The sequence below is a fragment of the Pseudopodoces humilis genome, chromosome 2, assembly GCF_049639895.1.
Source record: "Pseudopodoces humilis isolate 2021_Gansu_Grassland_sample_001 chromosome 2, ASM4963989v1, whole genome shotgun sequence".
In the NCBI taxonomy this organism is placed as follows: domain Eukaryota; kingdom Metazoa; phylum Chordata; class Aves; order Passeriformes; family Paridae; genus Pseudopodoces; species Pseudopodoces humilis.
In genome coordinates, this window is record NC_142201.1 from 34,295,851 (window position 1) to 34,317,677 (window position 21,827).

The 21,827-nt window shown below is 39.9% G+C and overlaps 1 protein-coding gene across 1 annotated transcript in view; it reads right to left on the minus strand.

Annotated features, from left to right (window-relative positions):
* ZBED1 (zinc finger BED-type containing 1) overlaps positions 1-21,827 on the minus strand; it is a 54,336-nt gene that overhangs the window by 13,662 nt on the left and 18,847 nt on the right. The window lies entirely within an intron of this gene.

Here is a 21,827-nt window from a genome sequence, read left to right on the forward strand (position 1 = left end):
GGGCACCCGGCGTTGTTTCAGGATCCCGTGTCTGAAAGCGCTCATGGGGTTGTCCCTTCACTCTGGCACAAATGAGGGGCTTCTGCGGATTCCCACGGCATCGCTGGGTCTGGGCAGGGCCCCGTCACCTCGGGCATCCCTCAGGCTCACCCCTCTCGAAGTCTCAGTTACAGGTACCGATTTCTCCGAATGTAGCTCAGAGTACGGAGCCTTCCTACCTCAGGAGCCGGAATTTTACACCTGTCTGATGAATACCTTCTTTACAATGATAGCTGGTATATCGCATGCTATAACTCGAAAGTTTCGTTAGTTTTCTGTCCTCAGCCTTAGTTTGAGAACTTAGTCTGAGTATTCAGGACAGAAATGTGGGTCCTGTCTACCAGTTCTTCTGGTAGGTGACTGGTTTCGACTGTAGGAAATAGAGTGCCTAGTCCTGATGTCGTGGTTTTCATTCACAGAACTGGTGAGTTTTCAAAAATGCAGATGAGCCTCAGTATCGATACAAACCAAATATCGGTCATTGAACAATAGGGGACGTTGGCCGATAAATTCAGTTTCAAATCTTCAGGTAACTTTTTGTCTCTGAGAAAGATGGGGAGCCATACAAAGTTCTGGAAGTGTATTTGAAATGTAATCTCCTAGCCTTTAAAAAAAAAACAAAACAAAAAACAACCCACTCTATACTTTCTAAAAAAAAATACAATTAACAACATATTTTTCAGTATCAGATTACATTGCTCAGCAGAACTGACTTCATATCTTCTGTCAGAAATGCACATAAAGTAAAAGCATAGTGTGTAGTTGCTCTGGGACAAAACCAACCATTTAATTTTATGGATCTCTGGTGATTATTATTTTTTTTTATTAACACATAGAATTAGGCAAACATAAATGATAGACATCATTAAGTCACATCAATGAGGGATTCATTCTTAATGTATATTTTCTGCAACCATGCATGGAGTAGTAGAAAGAGCAACACATAAAACAACATGAAAGAAACACTTTTACTAAAGGTGAATTATTCTTTCAACTTATCTCTGTAAAAATCAAATCTTGACTCTTTTATGTTGCTTTACATCCTTTTCTCAGAACTACACCATTAATGAAAGCTCTTTCAACATTAAAATGTGAAACTTGCCTACAGTGTATTTACACAATCTGTATATAAATAAACCATACTTTCTCAGGTTTTCTAGTATAATAAAATCAATTGATGCATATTCAAGCTACTGCAATAAATACTTCTCTGTCTTTTTTTCAGACAATGCTATCCAAGGAATTAGACTGAGGGAAAACTGATGGGTTAACATTACAGTCTTATTGGACCCACTGCTTTTTCTCAGTGTGTTACAATGATTTTCAGCCCTCCATAGTTTATGAGTCACAGCCTCACAGAAAAGATAAGGAAATTTTTTTCCAACAATATATTAAACTATTTTTTTATAAAGGCTTATGGGGCATGGAGGAGGAATGAAAATTACAAAAGGCTGTAGTCTTTGATTATTTTTAAATCAGTCTTCTAATACAGCCTCATTTTAATCAATACTTTCTTTTCTTTGGTTTTCAACAGCTTGCATCTTCTTATTGACACTGTTTTTTTTCTTGCAGTCATTTACTGCAAAGCCTCAAGTATTCAGGCTGGAATCTCATCCATCTACTTTAGATACTTCACTGAGACATTATTACCTCAATGAAAGTTTATGTGTCTTAGCCCTGGAAGGGACAAAAGGAGCAATCTAATTCCTCAGCTTTGCTGTATGGGCAGAGGACACAGAGAGAGGCACTTCTGAAGACCTGCAGAAAATGACAGCTTTCTTTGAGGCACTTAGAGTGCCTCCTTCTTTCCATTGACTGCAAGTGAACTCACAGTGCCAGTGAGCAAAGCCAGCCTGCATCTAGAGCACTGATATCCTCTTGCAAACCCATCTGAAACACTCCTAGCACTCCATCGACACAGGATCCAGCCTCTCTATCCCTACTGCAGGACTGATGTTAATGAGATCACAGTGCTTCCACCCACATTTTGCGTAAAGATGCAAAAACTTGTAAGAAAGGAAGTGGGTGATGTTTTTAGACTAATTTAGCCCTGAGCTCCAACTTCCCAGCAGAATGGCATAATCAGCAACCATCGGGTAGTGTGGATGGTAGGTGTTGCAGCTGAGCGCCTATGCAGCCTGGAACACATGAGGCACAAGGCCACATCACAGAAGACAAAAACCCAAGGTTGGCCTAGCGTTCCAGATGCTCTCTGGCACAGGGTGACCAGTTACAAGGTTATGCTTTGTTTTCCTTGTCTCCTGTATTACATATCTTTTCCACATGTGAGTTTGCTCCCCTTGTTTTTTCTTTTGAGATGAGAACTGGAGCAAACAACTCCTCGTATCCACACACAGAAGGAGCGATTGATGTTTTCTGCCTAAGCATGGTGTAATACTTGGGGTAGTCTTGTAAGATGTCAGTGACACATCAGTCCCTCTCTAATGGTAAAATGTACACTTGCACTCCTGTGCTTAGCTCAAGTCATGCTCTCAGCCCTCTGCACCTATGTGGAAGCTGATGGCCCATGTCGGAAAAAGCCAGACGTAATTCTGACTGCTGCTAATTTTTCAGGCTTCTAGAAGGGATTTAAATGCCTGTCTTCCTAAGCTGGATTGTACTGGGACTTGAGGCAAGAGATAAGTGCCTATCTTCTCAGAACAGGATCTCCTTAACATGTGTGGGTGAATATAGTTAAATGCCTGAGGAGCTTTCAGGTTCAGCAGAGAGTTGCTCACAGTAATAGGCAGTGCTGGGAAACAGTCAGTTGGGATTGCATCTGGAATTCATGGTAGGGGTTTTTTTCACCTGCAGACAATTCTGACAGGCTGCTTTTATTTATTTTTTTGACATATGCTTTTTCTTCCTTTCCTCTATGCAAGAAGAGTAATTTTAGGTACCCTCAAACTAGACACCATCTTGCCTAATATTGGACACTTGAGCATTGCAGGATTATACAGAGCAGTAAGCTCTTAGACGGCCTTTGTAGTAGCTTGGGGAGGGTCAGTTACTTAGAAGGGGAAAGAAACTTTGCCAAAGGGAGAGGTTTCTGCAAGCTACAGCGTAGAAAGTCCCAGGGACTGAGAGCAGGCTTCTCTGCTCTGGGCGATCATCTGATGCCCACTGTTCTTCAGTAACACTGGGGAAGATAGACAGTGGATTGTTCTAAGACCAACCTTTCTGTGTGACAGAACCATGCTACAGCAGTTTCCCATGAAGGGGGATGGATGGCTTTTGGTCCCTCTCAGCCTTTTTCAGATATTCCATTTTTCAAGAAAATAGTGAATTGCCACTGTGGCTATAAGGAGGTGACACTCAGGAACTCAGTAAAGAAAAGAAATCTGAGGGCTTTTTAGCCTAGCTTTTAAGTAATGGGAATGAGGCAACAGTGTTCAAATCCTTATTCCCTGAAGAATCTACACATTTTAGACTAGAGAAGAACAGGATGAAATGTGGACTAAAGTGCAGTGGAGTCTTGGAATAAGGACAACTTCCCCTCTTCCCCAAAATGTCAAACCACTCAGCTATTATGCAAGAAGCATAGTGTGCTTATTGTTCCTGCTGAGTTGTTTTTTTTAATCAACCATCTCTGCAGCAATTGTTGTATTTGTATATCTAAGTATTCAGTGTATGTCACATTTTCAGGATCTATCTGGTCTGGGTTTGCATTCCCCTTCCCTCATATGCCTTCTCCATATCAGGTAAGTTCTGAGCATCCCCCCTGCAGCTCAGTCAAGACTCAGAGACTTAAGAGTCAGAAGATGTGCCAAAAAAAAGAATTTAAAAAAAAAAAGTTTTAAAAAATCTCCAAAATATGTGTTTACCCACAAAACTTACATGGAGGCATAAATATAAAGCAGGTGAGCTGCTAACAAAAATACACAAACTTTTGTTAAAAACTTCTATCACAAAACACTTAAAAATACTACATATATTTAGAATTGAGCAGGGGTATTAACAGGCTTCAACTGTACATGGCAACTTGACTTGGCTTAAAGAAGAACAAGACATATGGAAATTCTAGATGCAACCAGCATTATTTCAGCAGTGGAAATCAGTTCTTATGTAATTCCTGGATTTATTGGAAAATGTCTCTAAGTAGATTAACTGATTGATTAACATACATGAAATTTCAAAAGCCCTTTGACAAAATCCTGCGCACAAGGAATGATAAACACTCAGGGGATAAGAACCAGCATATTTGCGAAACAAATATAAAGAATAGAAACAAAACCCCACAGAGAGTGAAACAAAGGGATTGATTTTCGTCAAAAATTATGGCCACTATAGAAATGGCTTTGTTGACAGTTCATTTGTGTTAAAAAATATCTAGTGTCAATAACTGCCATGTGGTAATTTCAGTGTTTGTACAGGGATGTCTGCAAGCACCTGTGGCATTCCCTATGCAACAGTGCCCAACCCATAGCTAAGAGTATTTTGTTAGGGTTCAGCCAACAGACAGGAAGATTATTATGGTCCAAAGCAAGAATTTTCCATGACACCCAGGTCCTCCATATGTCTTTGATCTCTTCCTTAGCAATACTGTAAGATAAACACATTTTTCATCAGAAGTGTGGCTAGCACCATTCTAGGAAGGAAATAATAAAGCAGAATCACGCCTCAAAAACTGTGAGTTGATCTGCACCTGTATTTTTGTTGCATCTGCTTGCAAGAATATTTGTGTGCCACCTAAAATAATATTGCACAAGTCAAGCTTTGTGGGGAGAATATAGCAGCAGACCAGTTTTCAGATAGGTGTAATCCTGCCCATCCCCTTATCCAAATGGGACTATGACAACACTGCTACTGTTGGTTTTAAAGGTTTGGAAGCACAGTGCACGGCTCTCATCTGCTGCTTGTGGGCACTTCCCTGAAGACTACATGCACTGCTGTTGCAGCTGGCCAGTCAGCTTCAGGAAACAGTGGGATTGAATCCTTTAAAGACATGAGAGTCTTGGTTTTGGGCATATCAGCTATAGATAAGCAGATGACTCCATGCCACAAGCAGGGTGTCCTCACACTGACGATGGATGAGTGACCAGGGCAAGGAAGCTGAGAGATGGAGTTCAGGATCTTCAGAGTTGGACAGAATTGGCCAAGTGGCAAGGATTGTGCCCCATGCACATGCATGTGAGGTTGGGGCTGTGACTGATGTTTTAGACAGTCAGTGGAGGCACCTGCTGCTGCCAGAAGAGGGCAATTCATACCTGTTGTGAGCTTTTCATCCAGCTTGAAGTGACCTGGCTTTGTTCCCCAGTCTGTGTGTGCCTCACATCAGTGTGAAGATACTTTTCCATGTGTATTCCTGTTGCAACAATTGACTTCTTAGACTGGATTCTTACACATCTCTTTAGGACCCACACTGCTTTTGCACTCGACTCCTCGGGAGCAGGTTTTTTTCCTCAGTGCTTCCCCCAAGCATGGGAAGAGCATTTCTTATTTTTGTTGATGTTTCTAAAGACTGACTGAGGTTCTTCCAGCTTCCTGTCTCTAAGACTGTGGCATATAAGAGAGCAAATGCAGTGATGGGTAAAGAGATGTGCAGAACAAGCTGGAGGGAAAATCAGGCCAAAACATGATGCAAAGGAAGACATGCAGGTGACAGAAGATAAGAACTGTGAGAAAGCCTAGAGGTTGATTCACTTTGTTTTTAACTTTGCTAAAAAAAAAATGGTCCAGCTCACTGCTAACCTAGATCATATCATGCAGTGGGAAGGGTGAAGATGGGCAACTTTCTGGTCTGTAGGGTGAGAATGTTTGAAGGCAAGTGGAGCTGAAAAGCCTGGTGCAGTAAAACATCTGTCTTGTGACAGCGTTGGGGCAGGGGCCAGCTGCCCCTTGCTGAACCCAGGCAGAGGTGTGCTGAGAGGTGGACCACAAACAGGAGGGATGCAATGGTGACCTGAGCATGACATGTCCGGGGCCCAATCTTATCTTTCTCCCTTCTTTATCAAATATACTGGGGGATTATTGAGAGTAGGAAATGGTCTGATGGTTCTTTAATCCCACTTTACCCTTTCTTTTATCCCTTCCCTCTGGCATAGATGCTTCCCACTACTCTTTGTCAATGGGTCCTGTCTCCTTAATCTCCCTAGACACTTATTACTGCTGCAGCTTGTTCCTCTAACCCCTTCAGCAATCTCTGCACTATTACTTCTCCTTGTCCTGGGACAGCAAATTCTCTCTCCCATTTTTCCCAATTCCATCTCACTTTACTTTCTAATCACCCAGACAAACCTGTCTCTCTATCTGCTTACACTCACTGGATTCTCTGTTCTCTTGATCACACCTGCCTGTCAGTTGTCCAAAAAGATTACGTATGCCTTGAATTTTCCACTTACTTTAATAAATGAATGATTGCAGTGTTATATAACTTGTTTATGTTCGGCTTGTGCACTACTGGTTTGGACTTCGGCTAGTCTATAGCATTACATTAATTTACCAAGCACAAAGGAACTGTGTGAAAAGCTCACATGGCCAAGAAACAACAGACCAAACATTATAAAGGGAAAATTTAAATAAAATAATAAGTCCTGCTGTTCTTGAGGACAAATTCGCATATGGCATGGACAAGGTAAGAGGAGACGTGATGTCTGAGGAGGCATTTCTCATTCTTTGTCCTTGGGATGATCCAAGTCTCTGTAAACACTGAGCTTTATTTTTCATTCTTCATCTCATTTTTGTCAGTGTAAAAGCAAATCATAGTGTGATCAATGCCAAATTGCCTTAAGAACAACTGCAGAGAAGATTCAGCAGGGTTCACACCTTACACTTTCTCTAATATTTGTCTGCGAGGCAGTGCAAAATGTTCCAGAATTGTAGTTTGACCTTCTAGAATGTATGCCCTAGAAATTATCAAAGAAAATTCATTCTGCTTATAAAAATAATTTAAAGGATGGAAAAAGCTAAGGGCTCATCCTGACAGCTGTTAAGAACACACTTTCAGTTTTGATTGATCACTGCAACATACTCCCCAGAGAAATAGTCATGGCACCAAGCCTGTCAGAGTTCAGAGAGCATCTAGACAACGCTCTTAGTCACATGGTTTATTTTTGGGCAGTCCTGCGAGGAGCAGGGAGGTGGAATCAATAATCCTTTCAGGCCCTTCCAACTTGAAATATTCTATGATTCTATGTCTGATTCCAATTTTCCATATGATATTAGTCTTCATATTTTTTAGAGGTCATAAACTATTTTGATTATATATAATCCATTACTTATGATAATTTAATTTTAAAGTCTATTAAGACGGCCATTTGATTCAACATCATCACATCCCAGTCTGCTGAGACAGTACCGAATGAAACATAGACCATTTTTTAAAATCTCTCACTAGATATTCTCAAATATGTAACAAAGTGGGTAATTCTCAGTCCTCTGGCTTTCCTGAGAGCTGAAATTGCTGGAGCCTGATTGATGAAATTCAGATTCCCATGAGGTGCAGTGGTTCGAAATGATGCATTTCAGATTCTGGATTAGTCTTGGCTTTGTATTATGTCCTAATCTGCTGCTGCTGTTTCAGTAATATCAGCCATTTACATTCAGTGTTTAATGAAAATAAACCTAACCTAAAGGACTCAGCTATTGCTGCTTGTATACATATAAAATTCTTAGTGTTCGAGTTTGGAGGTGTTTGTGTGTTTTTGTACATCTAAGTCCATGCATTCAAGTACCAGCATTATATTATAAAATGACATAGGTATTTTACATGCATAAGAAGCTTTTAAAACAGTTTTATAACAATATTTTTTATCAAGTAAAAGGCCTTAATCCAAACCAACCAACAATTAAAGAGATGACTTGCAATCTTTAAACCTACTTCTTAAAGCTATGCTATTTGTTTTCTAGAAACTTGCAAAAATACCATCGCACACTCAGAACTGTCACACTGTTAATTGATAAGTATAGGATAAGCTGCTTTATCAATACAGAACATTTTTTTCCATAATCCCAGCTAGAAGATGTTTTCCTACTCCCTGACTTCACTTCAGAATGGATTTGTCTAAAGTCTAGATTACTAAAGTGAGTTTAGACTACTTCAGTAATAAATAAAAAGAAAGTATATACATATACATTGCAAATGTATACGCACATTTATGTGTAGGGAGACTAGAATAACATTTTCAAATTGTATTAAGCCTGTGGAAGGGGAATGGCATTTCCTGCACCCAGGAGTCAATAGAGAAGTGCTTAAAGGTATTGGTTTATGCTGTTACTTCTTTGGCCAAAAGCGTAGGGATTTTTGTATATAAATCACATTACGGCATTCTTACTACTTTGAATAAAGGAGTTATATTGGTTATGGCACTTACTAGCTACAAAAAAACTAGCAATGGAGTCAAAATTCTCCTGGTAACCATACAGTCAAGTTGCAAGCCCTAACAAACAAGTTTATATCCATCCAAAGTATAAATCCAGAAGCCTTTACTACTACTTCAGAATAAAGAAGAATAAGCAACCAAAACCATACATTATGTACAGCATGAGTGGCTTTATGTCACAGTTTCGCTAGCTGGGTTTCTAATTGCAAAACAAGGGGGTTTCCTGCAACTTGCATGTTGGGTCTTACACCCATTTCACTTCTGGCCAGGCTGACTTTTATTGGGGTTTTGCTTCTTAATTATGAGACTATTAACAGCCAATTCACTGTGTTTAAGTTGTTTTGTTGGGTTGTTTGTTTTGTTCTTTTATTTTTTTTCTCAAGGAGAAGCCAAGATAAAAACTACATTTCGTATCTGGCTTCCCTTGGTTTCTGTTTGTCACGATATCAATTACTCCCCTGTTTTGCATTGTCTTGCAACCAACTGTTTACAGTATGTCATTAATAGCAATCAAGGATCTGATGCCATCTTTCTTGCTGTTGTTGAATTAATACGGAGAGTATGAAGTGAAAGAGAACTTTACTGCTTCATCAAAATACAGTTTGTTTACAGAAAAGTGCACCAATTTGCCTGTAATCAGACCCAAAGAAATGGTCTCTTTTTTACCTGCAGGTAAAAAAAAATATATTTTCCCTAATTAATTATTGACTGTTCCTGCTGCTAATCAAAAAGTTAGTTTAAATCATGATGTTATGAAAATAAAATTTCACTCAGCTTCAGAAATGCATATGGAAGAATGCAGGATCTATAGTTCAGGGACAGATAAGAGGTGTCGATACAAAGAGTATTTCATATATTTATAGAGCCAAACTGCAAGTGTAAACTAGGCAGAGACTAAAGGATGAGTAATAAGTGAACCACCAACAAGGGATGTTCTTGTTAAGGCCTGCACAAGAATCAGCTAGTCATGCCAGGCTGCTGTCTACCCTATTTTGAACTGCAAGGTCATATGAAAATACAGATGACAACTGCTCTAGATGTTTTCCTAAAATTCTGCTTCTGGGCTGTCTTGGCTGTCTCCAGCACTGGTGCACATCATTACAGCCATGCAGCCCTGATATTAGAGGGTGAAATCTCTTCATGTGCCGAGAGTGATGAGATCGGTACTGCCGATGGAGACGAGCCAGGATATCTAATGCTGCAAAATGCCTTTGAGAGCATCTGCCCTCTCATCAGCACACACAACTGCTCTCCATCTGTGCCATTCTCCATATTCCAGGACTGCATCACCCCTTCACCAATTAGGCCATTATGCTGCTAAGGACAATTTGTATGTAAGTAATATTTTTGGTGCACTTTCTTTTTCCAATTACATTTGTTTGCCACTTAAAAGAGGGTGAGAAAAGAAAGAAAAGAAAGGTATTTGCAATGAGTTCTTGAAACAGTTTAAATATAAGGCTTGGTCTCATCTGTTCCTCTTTAATTATCTGCTTCTGCTACTTGGAATTTTCAGGGATGTGTGAGCCCTGTAATAACTTGTGTGATTTATAGTTATAATGATTTATTCCTGCTGGGGGGAGGAAACCATGCTGATTACTTCTCTCTTGTTTTTGCTGTGTCATTCCCTATGCTCACAGTATGTATTGCAATGGGTTTTCTGAAAAGACAAAAATACCCAGTATAATTTTCGAAAAGCAAACACCTGATGTACACATTGATACACAAGCTGCTAACTGCATCATAGGTGAAAATAAACACACCTGTTGAGTGTATTGTATAGAAGCTCCAGTTTTTTTCCCAGAAAAAAAAAAGTGATTTTCCATATACCAAGAATCAGATGTGTTCCCTGCTGATTTCTGGCTTATGCAGACCAATCTACTGCAATCCATTATATTTGGGCTTTTTACTATACACTAGACTGATAGTTTCAATGGTTTTTCCTAAAAAAACTTCAAGCCATTTTTCTGATCATTGCAGTGGATGATGTGTCTACTTAGTACACTTACTTAAGTTTGCTTGTTAGTTGTTTTTTTTTCATTCTCGGACCAGCCAGTTTACATTTATACAAACTACAATGATTCCAGTAGCAAAGAAAAACAACTGGATATGGTTTTATGTGGTTGGTTTGTATACTTTGAATGAAATATGTTCACACCTTTAGAGAGGGACAAGAAGTACATAATTTTGAGTGCTCAGGAGGTGATTTTTGGTGCATTCAGGCCTCCTGCACAAAGGGGAACTTTACTCTTCTTTCAGTATTAGCATTGTGCCTGCAAATAGAAATTGGATTATCTTCAATTACATTTACTATGCATCATTGGCACACTACTCACTTCAGGTTTATTCTGCATTTATGAGAGGAGAATAAGTTTCACTACCCAGATGACACATTTCTTGACAACTTGTAGCCACCAGCAAAAAAACTAACATAAATTATTAGTGACTAAAAAATCACATGTATTTGAAGTATGGAGTGATTTTATCACCTCTGTCTAGTGCCTCCAGAAATTATCATTGGTGATGATATAGGAAATATTTGTGTCAGGGGAAAACAAATGAACAGGTAGAGATGGTGCACACCAGCTCTACACTCTGCTGCGTATTAACTCATTTTCTTGTCTAGGAATCACTCCACAGATTGACTGGTTTTATTTACCAGCCCACCTAGGCAAAGTTTGGAAATGAGAAAAACGTGTGTTACATTTATTTATTATATTTTCTTGCTTCAGTCCATTCTCTGCAAAGCTTCTGTTTGTTTTTCTTTGTTGCCTTGTACCTGCACTGGAAGCTTGAGGCAGCTGCCTCTGACCTCTCTACAGAGAAACCCAAACCCACACTCTCATGTCTCAATCTTGTGACTCTTCTGAGGAGCTGGCTGTGAAGGGAGAACGGTCACTATCAGAATACCAAGCACTCCCAATTGCCACCCATCTCCACCACTCTTGGAAGCAGAAGAAATCATCCTGTGTTTTGTGATACTTAGTGGATTTTCAAAATCTTAGGCTTTGCCTATATTTCAGTGTCCTTTTTTACTTGCTTATGGAAAAAAAACAATTGAAAATATTCAAACTAAGAAATAATACCTACTATGTGCCTAGAAAGAAATATGTCTGTTAAGATTAGGGACAATTACATGACAAAAGCCCTATGGACTAATTAGTAGAGTCAGCAAACAAACACCGGTTTCCTAATAGAGATTTCTTTTTTTGAATTTTTTTTCCCTCTGATAATCTGCCAGCTCCTCAAGCATATTTCTTCACCTCCTAATATTTTGAAAGGCACAGTCACTGTCTCCTGCATCTTTAGCGCCCACCAGTTCCAATCAAAATATCAGCAATGAAGATGGATATCCCTGTCAGGCATCACTTCATCTCCTGGTAGAGCAAGGAAGGCAACACCAGCATCATAAATCACTTTCCTTCAAGGGTATAGTCAAGTGACATGAGAAGTTAAAGGTTTAAAATGAAGTTTCAACTTCACCTGTCACTTTCTCTATCACAGAATGACAAAACCCCAGTGGATACAGTCCAGCTCGAGGAAGGAGAGAGAGGCTGCATGGTCTTATGGCCCATATTTCAACTATCTCCAGGCCTAGTACTAGTTGTGATCCTTGGAAATGTTCGATGTGATTCTATGTTTCTATGGCCAGGAAAAGCCAATTTGCAGCTGTTATTATCTTTTCAACAGTTATATAAATTCCTTAGGCTGAGAATTTTCTCTAATAATGCAAGAAGGCCAAGAATCAAAGCCCAGCAAGTCCATGGATTTCATCTCAGTAGGTTTTGATTCTCTTTGGACATGACACCCAACTGCAAAATGAAAGGGCAGAGCTGCACAGAATATTCAAGAATACTGTAGAAAGGAGGATGGAGAGGGAGGGCTGACTGGAAATACCCAGCACTTTTTCAGGTCTGTAAAAACAGATGACAAACAGAAAATAAACCAGCAGCCAGAATGACCTTCCAACACAAAACATTTCTCTCCATCAACCCTAACAAAAAGGCCTTGTTTCTCTCCAGTAGTCTCTTTGAGCAAGCCAGAAGCCAATCCTTCATCCTATAAATCCTTGGGGCCTTTTTCAGCCCTAAGAGTGGGCAGTCTGCTTTTGGGGCAGGTTTCCCAAGGGCAGAAAAAAAATAGTGACAACTGAAACGTAAATGTTGTAGAAAATCTATTATCCAAACTATGGCTCTTCTACTTTATCACTAGTCACTGCAACACTGCCTTTAGGGCTCCAATTTATTCACTGATCATAAGGCCCCTGTAATTAAGCCATGATTTTGATCCAGAAAGTGACCATAGGTAAAAAAATAAATAAATAAGGGAAATAAAGGCATCACATGATTCCACATAGCTACAAATTATATCCTCGACTGACCTCATACAACATCATGAATTGTCAGTGGGGTTGCAGGTAACTGGAAGGTTGATTTGGACTGCAGAACCATAAATCCTATGGGACAGCAGCTAGAAAAACACCAGTCAACTTGCGCAGCCCAAGCCAAGCTTCAGAGCTGATGGGTACAGCTAAATCATGTTGTAAATGCATAAACTGAAAAAATGTTCCAGATGGTGTGTTCTTCCCCTTAAATCCTCTCAGGTCTCACCTGGGGATATGAATATCTCTAGACATAGTCATAAAAAAAGAGGCAATACCTAAGAAAAGAAGTCTAGTATACAAAAAAATATTTGAGCTCATAATTGAGTGGTCTACTGGAAAAATCTTAAACTTTCCATACATATTTTTCTTTGGTTATCAATAGCCTACTCTCTAATTTCATAACCTAACCAAGAAGGGAACAGATCAAACAAATGTTGTCCTAAAAAGTCAGACATTTTATGCTTTGCTAAGATACCACTGCTGAAATGTCTGATGTTAGAAACAATAGGGAAAAATATTTAAATTGCTAAAAGCTATCTTAGAATAAATATGTCTTGCATAAGTTGCATATACAGTAAGAAAGTAAAAATTAAGGAGAAATGCTCAAATAAAAGGCATAAGATGTGAATTTCAGTAGATTACAACATGTAGGCCAGCATATTCTAGCTGCTATTGCTCTATTTGGCTTCAGAAACAAAAGTATTTAGGATAATTATAATTGCAACCAGTGCGAATTTCCACGCTTGGGGAAACATTAATATTTCAATATTTGTTTTCATGCTGAATCAGAATAAAAAAAACACCCAATTCTTCTCAGAGTAAAATTCTGAAAAATTCTGATTTTTTAGGTATTCCATACAGATACTGTCAAAACTGTTCTACGTATATCAATATTGCAACATTTAGTAGAAGCATAGCATTTAATTCATTATTCCAATATGATTATGAAGTCAACATGAAAGGAATAGGAAAAATTAACTCTTTCAACTCACAGAACAGAATATTTTGATGTTGAACAAGTATGTTGTGGAGGAGATTCTAAACACTGTGGAAATGTCTGCATACCAGATAAGTTTTGACACTTTCCAGCGTCACTTCTCTTTAACAATATCCTGATCATGAAGTCTGTCTTTCTCTCGTTTCTTTCCTTCCTTTTCTTTTTTTCCCCTTTATATTAGTATAATGTATCATTATATTAGTATAACGATAAAGAAATTTTACATGTATGTGAATTTTTTTTTTCATTTTTTTTTTCAATGCCAATATGGAAACCTTCACATCTTAGGACTAATATGCAAAATTGAATCATCATAAAACCCAAGCAAGGCAAGTAAGCAGATAAAATGATGGACAAAGAGAGGCGTGCATTTCAGGGGAGAGCTAGGGTTAGAAGCAGCGTACCCCTGGGTTTTAGACTGGGCTTCAGAATGTCATGCTTCTGGAAAAACAGCTCAGTTCACAGAAGAGATTGGCCAGCTAAAGTGCTGTGCATAACCTCAAATTTTATGTCTATTTCTGACCACAAAATTGATGCCTGTGGGAGGGCAGGTAGTGGGTGGTACACCTGCAGGAGTCTGTTAGCTCAGATCAAGGCATACTCTTCTTGAGGCAGAACTCCTGCCTGTCCCAGCAGCCTGCCTGGCTTGCACCCCAGAGGCATCTGTGCTGGAGAAGAGGCCCTTCACAAGACACTCCTGGGTGTGCAGGTGTTCAGGCCATGCCATGGACTTGGTCCAAAGTAAAAACCCCTGGAGCACCAGATCCCTTTTCCTCCAGTCTGCTTCTGCTGAGCTAGTGCAGACGTAGCCATAAAATTCTACATAACATCCACCAAATTTAGAATATTCCTGCGACTCCTTAGTTGAGATTGGACCTTTTGAAAGTATTTGCGAAGCATGATCTTTAAGAAATGTGGTAAAGGTGCTATGGCAATATACTCGTCTTATGGTAAACCACTGCACAGGTGCACCTGTGTTAGGTACCCATGAAGATGATGCTTGCACTGGAAGGTAGAGAAGTTCTCCTGCACGCCCTGGCCTGTCTCTGTAGCCCTTTAGTCTTCTTCTCCATGTCTGGAAACTGGGTACTCAGCAGGATCTCTTCTGGGACACCCTCACGGTAGATGCGTCAGCTGCACTGGGAAGGGACCAGCTCTCCTGAACACACTCACAAATGCCTAGTTCATTGAAAATCCAAGCTGCAGCACACAGTAACCTGCTATTCTCCTTCTGATAGGTAACTGCATCAAAAACTTTGCTGGAAGTAGGGGAAAATAATGTTTGGCAATGACTTGTCTCTCAGCCCACAGCAAGAGCCGCAGTTCTACAGCCCAGTTCATCCTGTCCTGCCCTGCGCAGGCTGGGCTCCCCAGCCCTGACCTACATGGGCCCCAGAGGGAATGCTGCAGTGTCTCCTTGAGCAACTCTTGGGCACCTCTGCCGCTGCTTCAAGTGGCCTGCCTGTGTGTTGGACAAGCAAAGGATTCCCACAGAGCAGCCTCCACATCCAGGCACCTGGACTTGGTGCCTAAAGACGGGCACTGCAGGGATTTGCTCTTCGCTTTTCTTTTCAATAAACTGTCTGCGATAATTGCCTTGGCTTTAGAGCTGAAGGCCTCTGGAGTAATGAACAACTGTTATTTCTAGTACAATGGGATCGTTGCCTGTAATGTTATCCCTTAATTGCTACTGCGGTGCAAATTATAAAAACCAAGAATATCCAAATATAGAGACACTTGGCTCTTGTGACAAGAAATTAAGGTCTCTTCTCTGGCACTGCTGCATGCCCTGAACTCCCACTCAAGTCAAAATGAATTACATACATTCAATATTTTGAAAAACAAGCTCTTAACCTCTACAAACGAGCTTATAGAGCTCTTATCATGTGTGTTCTGGCTATCCCTATAAATGTCCAATCCTTTTTCAGATCCTACTAATCTCCTGGGCATCCTGGTCCCTTCAGAGTTAAGGGCAAAACTTGGCTGAAAAGGTTGAAGTACATTTTTAAAAAATAATTAATAAATCTGTGGGTGTATTATGTTTTGAAGTTTTAGTGGTTTGGATTGCTTAATTGGTTATTTTTTTATGGCAAAAAAAAAAGCAAGCAAATGTTTCTGCAACATCCACAATCTAAAATCTCCTGTCTTCCTTCCTGTTTTTGACACCTTGAGTCTGCCATTTTTTAGTGTCTTGGATAAAATCTTTTCCATTACCTGTTCATGCCTTGCTTTGGTGCTTTTGGAAGCAATAATGACCAGAACAAACTTAGACTTCCGAGAATGAGTGTATTATCTCTACAGTGCCTTTTTAATATTTCAGGAATTAAGAGTCTAAATGTTTAATCTGCACTGTGAAGTGTCTGAAAAGCATGGTATTGTCAAACAAAAGTGGTAAACTGCTGAAGAAAGGTCCAATCCTTTTCTTACTGATGTCAGTGGGAATTTTGCCAGGAAGCTCAGCATGATAAGGGTACAGACCAAAGTAATCAGTTCTACAGATGATTACATGAAAAGCCCTTCATTATAGCATGATGATTGAGTATTATTACAGTCATGAGACACAGACATCTTCTGGAACCAAAACTAAGAAAAATAATGTATTAAGGCTATTCCTCCTCCAAGTTGGGCCTCTTTGGCAGCGGCGTTTCATCAGATGACTTTTCACGTGTTAGCACAGCTACTTTGGTTTTGGCCACAGCCTGACACGTACAGCGAAATGAGCCCAGATTTCCTGCTCCACGGTTCCTCCCTGCCAAAGGTCTCTCAGCCCATGAAAGCTGTGCCATTTGGTAAGTAAAATATTTTTGGCAAACTCAGGAACATTACACTTTGTTGTCCATCTTCTTATTTCTGCTCAAGGGAACGTCTTCCTCCACAGGCGCCTCTTCCAGGCTGGAGAAGGGCAAGTAGTTATCGCTCGTGTGTGATGGCTGATATCTTGATGAAGGGACACTGTGGCACAGACCCCCAGAGCCAGATGCCTGTTTCTGCAGCCTCACCCAGCCTGCCCAGTGCAGGAGGAAGCAGGAGGTTTTGGCCATGAACTGGGCACTGAGGGCACGGGTTGTGTGCAAGCTAACAGAGTGCCCATGCAAACACGATCAGGATCTTCACGGTTCTTCGGCGAGCATTTGTTAGGCAGAGACACTGATGCAGTTTTGCACAGTTGATCCAAGAAAGTAAAGTTGCACAGTACCCTGCAAAAGCAAAGCCTGTATGAAGATGGGAATATGACTAGAGTTTGTATTTACTTTGGATTAAAGTGTTTTATTATTACTTATGTGTAAGGAGGTTAATTTTCTCTCTGTTACTTGGGGGTCAAACAGAAGCCTGCATTCCCTACTGAAATCAGTAATTTGTAAGCTTAGAAAAATCTGTATTAATAAAAAGAAAATGTAAATATTTATAAAACATGCACAGTCAAATCACTCAGTGTTACTAAATCATTAGCAATGTCTGGTTCTGGTTTGTACTGTCATAGTCACAGGAAGCTGCAGTGAAGACAGTAGGAAAACACACATCCACAGCAAGTTTTAGATACATTTTGGGGAGGATTTTCTTCTCTACTTCGGAGAGAAGTTCTAACAGTGAATTTTAATTTATTTTCCACATTTGTACGTTGCTTACATTTCTTATCTGAAAGGAACTGTGAAACTCTCCCACTGCTTCTTGCCTGAAACTGCTCTGTGGATTGCAGCTCTGATTTCTCTGTCATGATACCTGTTGTCAGGCTTTGTCTCCTCTTGAAATTATCATTAAAATGGTACACTGGCAAAAAAAAATTGTAATCGTTGGGGATTCTAAAATATTTTCTGTTATTTTCATAGTAGCAGTTAATATTTCCTGAAGCTATTCACTTGATTAAATATATTTTCTTTCTGCAGTCCTCTGAAATAGTGGTAAAAAAAATCACTGCTATTTCATTTTAACCTCTCAAGTGATGGGCAAAAATCAGTTGCCTAGCAAACAGAAGTACTATTGTTTGTGCTAAAAGGTCAAGACAAAAATGTGCTGAAAACTTTCTGCATACTTATATAAAGAGATGAGTTATGACTTGGGAGTTATTGCACAGAAGAGTCTGTATTTGACCCTTTGCATCCTGCTTTCACATACTTTATGTCACTTTAAGGAGAGGAATAACTATTTCTCAAACAAACATTCTGATATTACAGAAAGATAACAGCTGCCTCTCAGTTTAGATGAATTCAGAAATGTGCCTAGAAAATAATTTGTCATCTGCTATAGAAATGTCAGAGTTCCAGCTTAAGCAATAGCAGTATGAAATCCTTTTCTCTCTTTGGCCATGTACTAAAAAAGCCAGCAAATAAAAAGCTATTGTGTTTATTTTCTGTGTGCAGCTACCACATAATAATGTGGAAATACTTTTCGTGGAAATCCATTACACAATATACATTTTACAGTTCAGAATATATACATTTTACGGTTCAGAATATACCATCTACTCTAACCTATACTACGCTTCCGTTCTAAAGATGTTTGTACTGAGCAGCTCACATGTTAGATGTTACAAACATGCTGCCCCTCTCAGTTGGGTGGATGTATTTCTGTGGTGCTACAAGCTCAATTAAAGTACAACATTAATTTCATACAGAAACCTTTGGAAGTGAGAGCTCAGTCTGGGTTTAGGCTTTGTGGGGACCGTAGTGGGAGGGTATAAAGAAAATCTATGTGTTTTACACAAACAGATTTGCCACACCTATAGCTCCTATGCTCTGGAAGTGTAATTAAACTGCCTGTCTGCCACCAGCAGTAAAACCAACAGTTTTAAGAGGTGGGATGTAGGTGGAATCTCAGCTATCTTTCGTGTGGTTTTTAAGACACAGGAAAAATTTCTAGGAAAAACAAGAGAGAGAACAGCACCTCTGTCACATATTGTGCGAAACTGTCCTGCCAGCCACACGGTACCCTAGAAGGCATCACTGAATCCTGTGTCTCCTACACTATAACAAAGAAAGTCTGACAGACAAAGCTTTCACTTTGCTCTCACACAAAGAGATCAGTATGGACTAGACAACCAAGGTGAAGCAAAACACTTCCCCTTTCCTTACGTACTGCTGTGGATGCATAAAAAGTGGATTGCACATGAAAACATGAGGAGAGAGAAAGAAGCTTCTTCTATCTATTAAACTCTCAAACTTTGCCATCAAGTTTCCAAATTCAAAACACTTTATTTTTCTGCCTCTCTGTCTCAACCCAGACCACCAGCTAATTCATATCTGGGTCCTACGGTGAGCTCAGCTGGGCTGGCACAGCCTCTGGCAGCAGCTGAACTCCAGGCAGGTTCAGCATCCCACCTGCAGGGACTCTGGCAGGGTCAGGACCCTGGCAACTGATCCAGAAATCTAAGTGGCTATGAAAATGTTTACAGAAGCATTAAAAGAAAATTTCCTTTGTGTTATTAATTATTCTTTAATAATTAATTATTATTTAATTAATTGATGTTATTTTTATTTAATTATTCTTTCCCTCCAACTGTATTGATTGTATCAACCATTTCTTAAATTACTTAAATTACTGTTCTGGAAGCAAAGGCACTTGCTTTCTCAAAGACTAGATTTTTGAATTGATGATCTTTCTCAGAATCATAGAATCATAGAATCTTAGAATGGTTTAAGTTGGAAGGACCTTAAAGATCATCTAGCTCCAACCCTCCTGCCATGGCCAGGAACACCTTCCACTATACCACCATCCTATGTGGCCTTGGACACTTCCAGGCATGAGACATTCACAACTTCACTGGGCAACCTGTTTCAGTGCCTTACTGCTCTTATAGCAAAGAATTTATTCCAAATATCTAATCTAAACCTGCCCTCTTCCAGTTTAAAGCCATCCCTCCTTGTCCTATCACTGTAAGCTCTTGTAGAAAGTTCCTTCCCAGCTCTCTTGTAGGCCTTCTTTAGGAATTGAAAGGTGCTATAAGGTTTCCCCAGAGCCTTCTCTTCCCCAGGCTGTACACCCCATTCTCATCCTGTCTTCACAGGAGAAGCACTTTCCAATGCCTTAAAAAAAAATGAAAAATGGAAGAGGTGGAGAGGTATTTATGATCTAATATCCTTCCTAATAACCACAGTAACCTGAATCTTCTACAGAAAATTAGCATTTATCTCTTCCCTGGTGTAAATCATTCTAGCCCACTTTCCCAATTTGTCTGATGGTGAAGTATTGCTAAGCAACACCACACTTGCAGGTCAGCTGCCACTTCATGACTATGCCAATGTCAATTTTTTTTAAGTCCCACACTACATTTTTTATCAAAGATTATGTTGCCATTTAAGAGCATTTAAAACTACTTAGCTAATCTTCCTACTGTAAGACTAGCTCTTGCTTAGTCTAAAGTTGTGTTGCTATGGATGAATATTGCTTGGAGTGTCTAAATATTTGGAAGTAAAAGCAGCCATTTTCTTCAGTGGTATAATGAAGTATGGTATAAGATCAAACCTGATTTTAATTATAAGTTGTCCTTTCTCTTACTCTGCCTGCCTTCCCTGTTTTTCATGCCAACAGCAACTGTTTAATTTGACTTGAAGGAAAGCTAAACAGTTAGCCTCAAGTAGCAGATGAATCATTCTAATATCTGATAACTTTTCCAAATAAAGGCCTCTCTCTCCAGGAGCAAATGTCAGTCTCCATCACTTAACAAGCTTATTTGAGCCCATGTAGTGAGCAGGAACATGCTCACACCGAAAAGCTAATGGTGGGATTTTCAGTGTGCTGCCAAACTGCTGAGAAGTACAGTGATATTGCTGATTTCCAGACAAAGTTCAGCACGCAGCCTTTGCCTGAGCAAGTGCTGAAAAGTAACAGGTATAGGACATACTGCAAAAGTTCCAAACCACACAGCCCCCAAAGGTGTAAGGTACTCCTCAGTGGGCCACCACTGGTGCTGGGGCATCTCCTGCTCTGGTTTTGATCAGGTGCTGCAGAGGTGCCCTTCCTGTGGGAAGCCCTAGTGTTGCCCTTACAGTTTGATCCAGACACTCACTGACTTCAAAGTGCCAACTAAATATGGATTTTCATAAAAGTAAGCACTTGGGTACAGCACAGAGACCTTTTTAATGCCAAGTATCTCATTAAATTACCAACTTCCTTGCAAGCAGAACTCAGAGTAGCAAGAACAAGCATGGGAGATAAAATTCTCCAGCGACCTATGCTGGTAAGCCAGGACTTCCAGGACCAAGTGCTCAGGGCTCTGAGCTCTAGCAGCGCTTGGCTTGCCCCCAAGCCCCAGGAGCACAGAGAAGGGAGGGCAGGCCATGGAGCAGGCGCCTCTCTACGCCCTGGTTTCAGGTTCGCTGGGCAGCATCTCCCTCTGGAGGCTCGCCCCAGATCCTGCTTCCCATCACCAGCCCCAGCTGGGCAGGAGAGTCCACCCCAAACCAACATCTAAATGTGAGGCTTGGGTGAACCTGACTTCTCTTAGTGCATTTTAACAGATGCCTGGCTCAAAATATCTTTGGGCTAAAAGAGAATTCTGTAAAATTAGTATTTTAGGAATTGGTTTCTAATCTGTTACTGAATCTGTGAACCTTTCAGGATGGTAAAATGCTACTTTTTTCTCCAATCCTTATCATTAGACACACATTTTTCCTAAAAGTATGAGGAGGCTAATGGAATCAGATGAAATTAGAAAGTTAGAGGATGCTAAGAACAGAATCTAATAAAACCCAAACATGACAGTTGTCATCAGCATCACAGTATTTACAACAATTTTTCTGTTAAATTAGCCATGTATTTTCACCAACACACAGGTTAGTCATTCAAACCATTTTAATTATATTTTTATATCTCTGTCTTACTTTTTTTATTTGTTTGGATTTCTTGTTTACTGGATCTTTGATGGATGCATACATACTGAGCTTTCTCATACTGCTCTGAAGCTACACTTGAGTTATCACAACCTTCAAAAACTTGAAGATGATCCTGAAAAAAATGAAAAGATGGAATCAGAGGTCCAGTGACTCCAGTAAGCCTGTACAGAGCCCCAGGATCTCCCTCATCACAGGGACAGCAATATGTTCCCTTATTTTTTTTTGATGAAAACCACAGAGCACTCACGTGCATTCAGCAT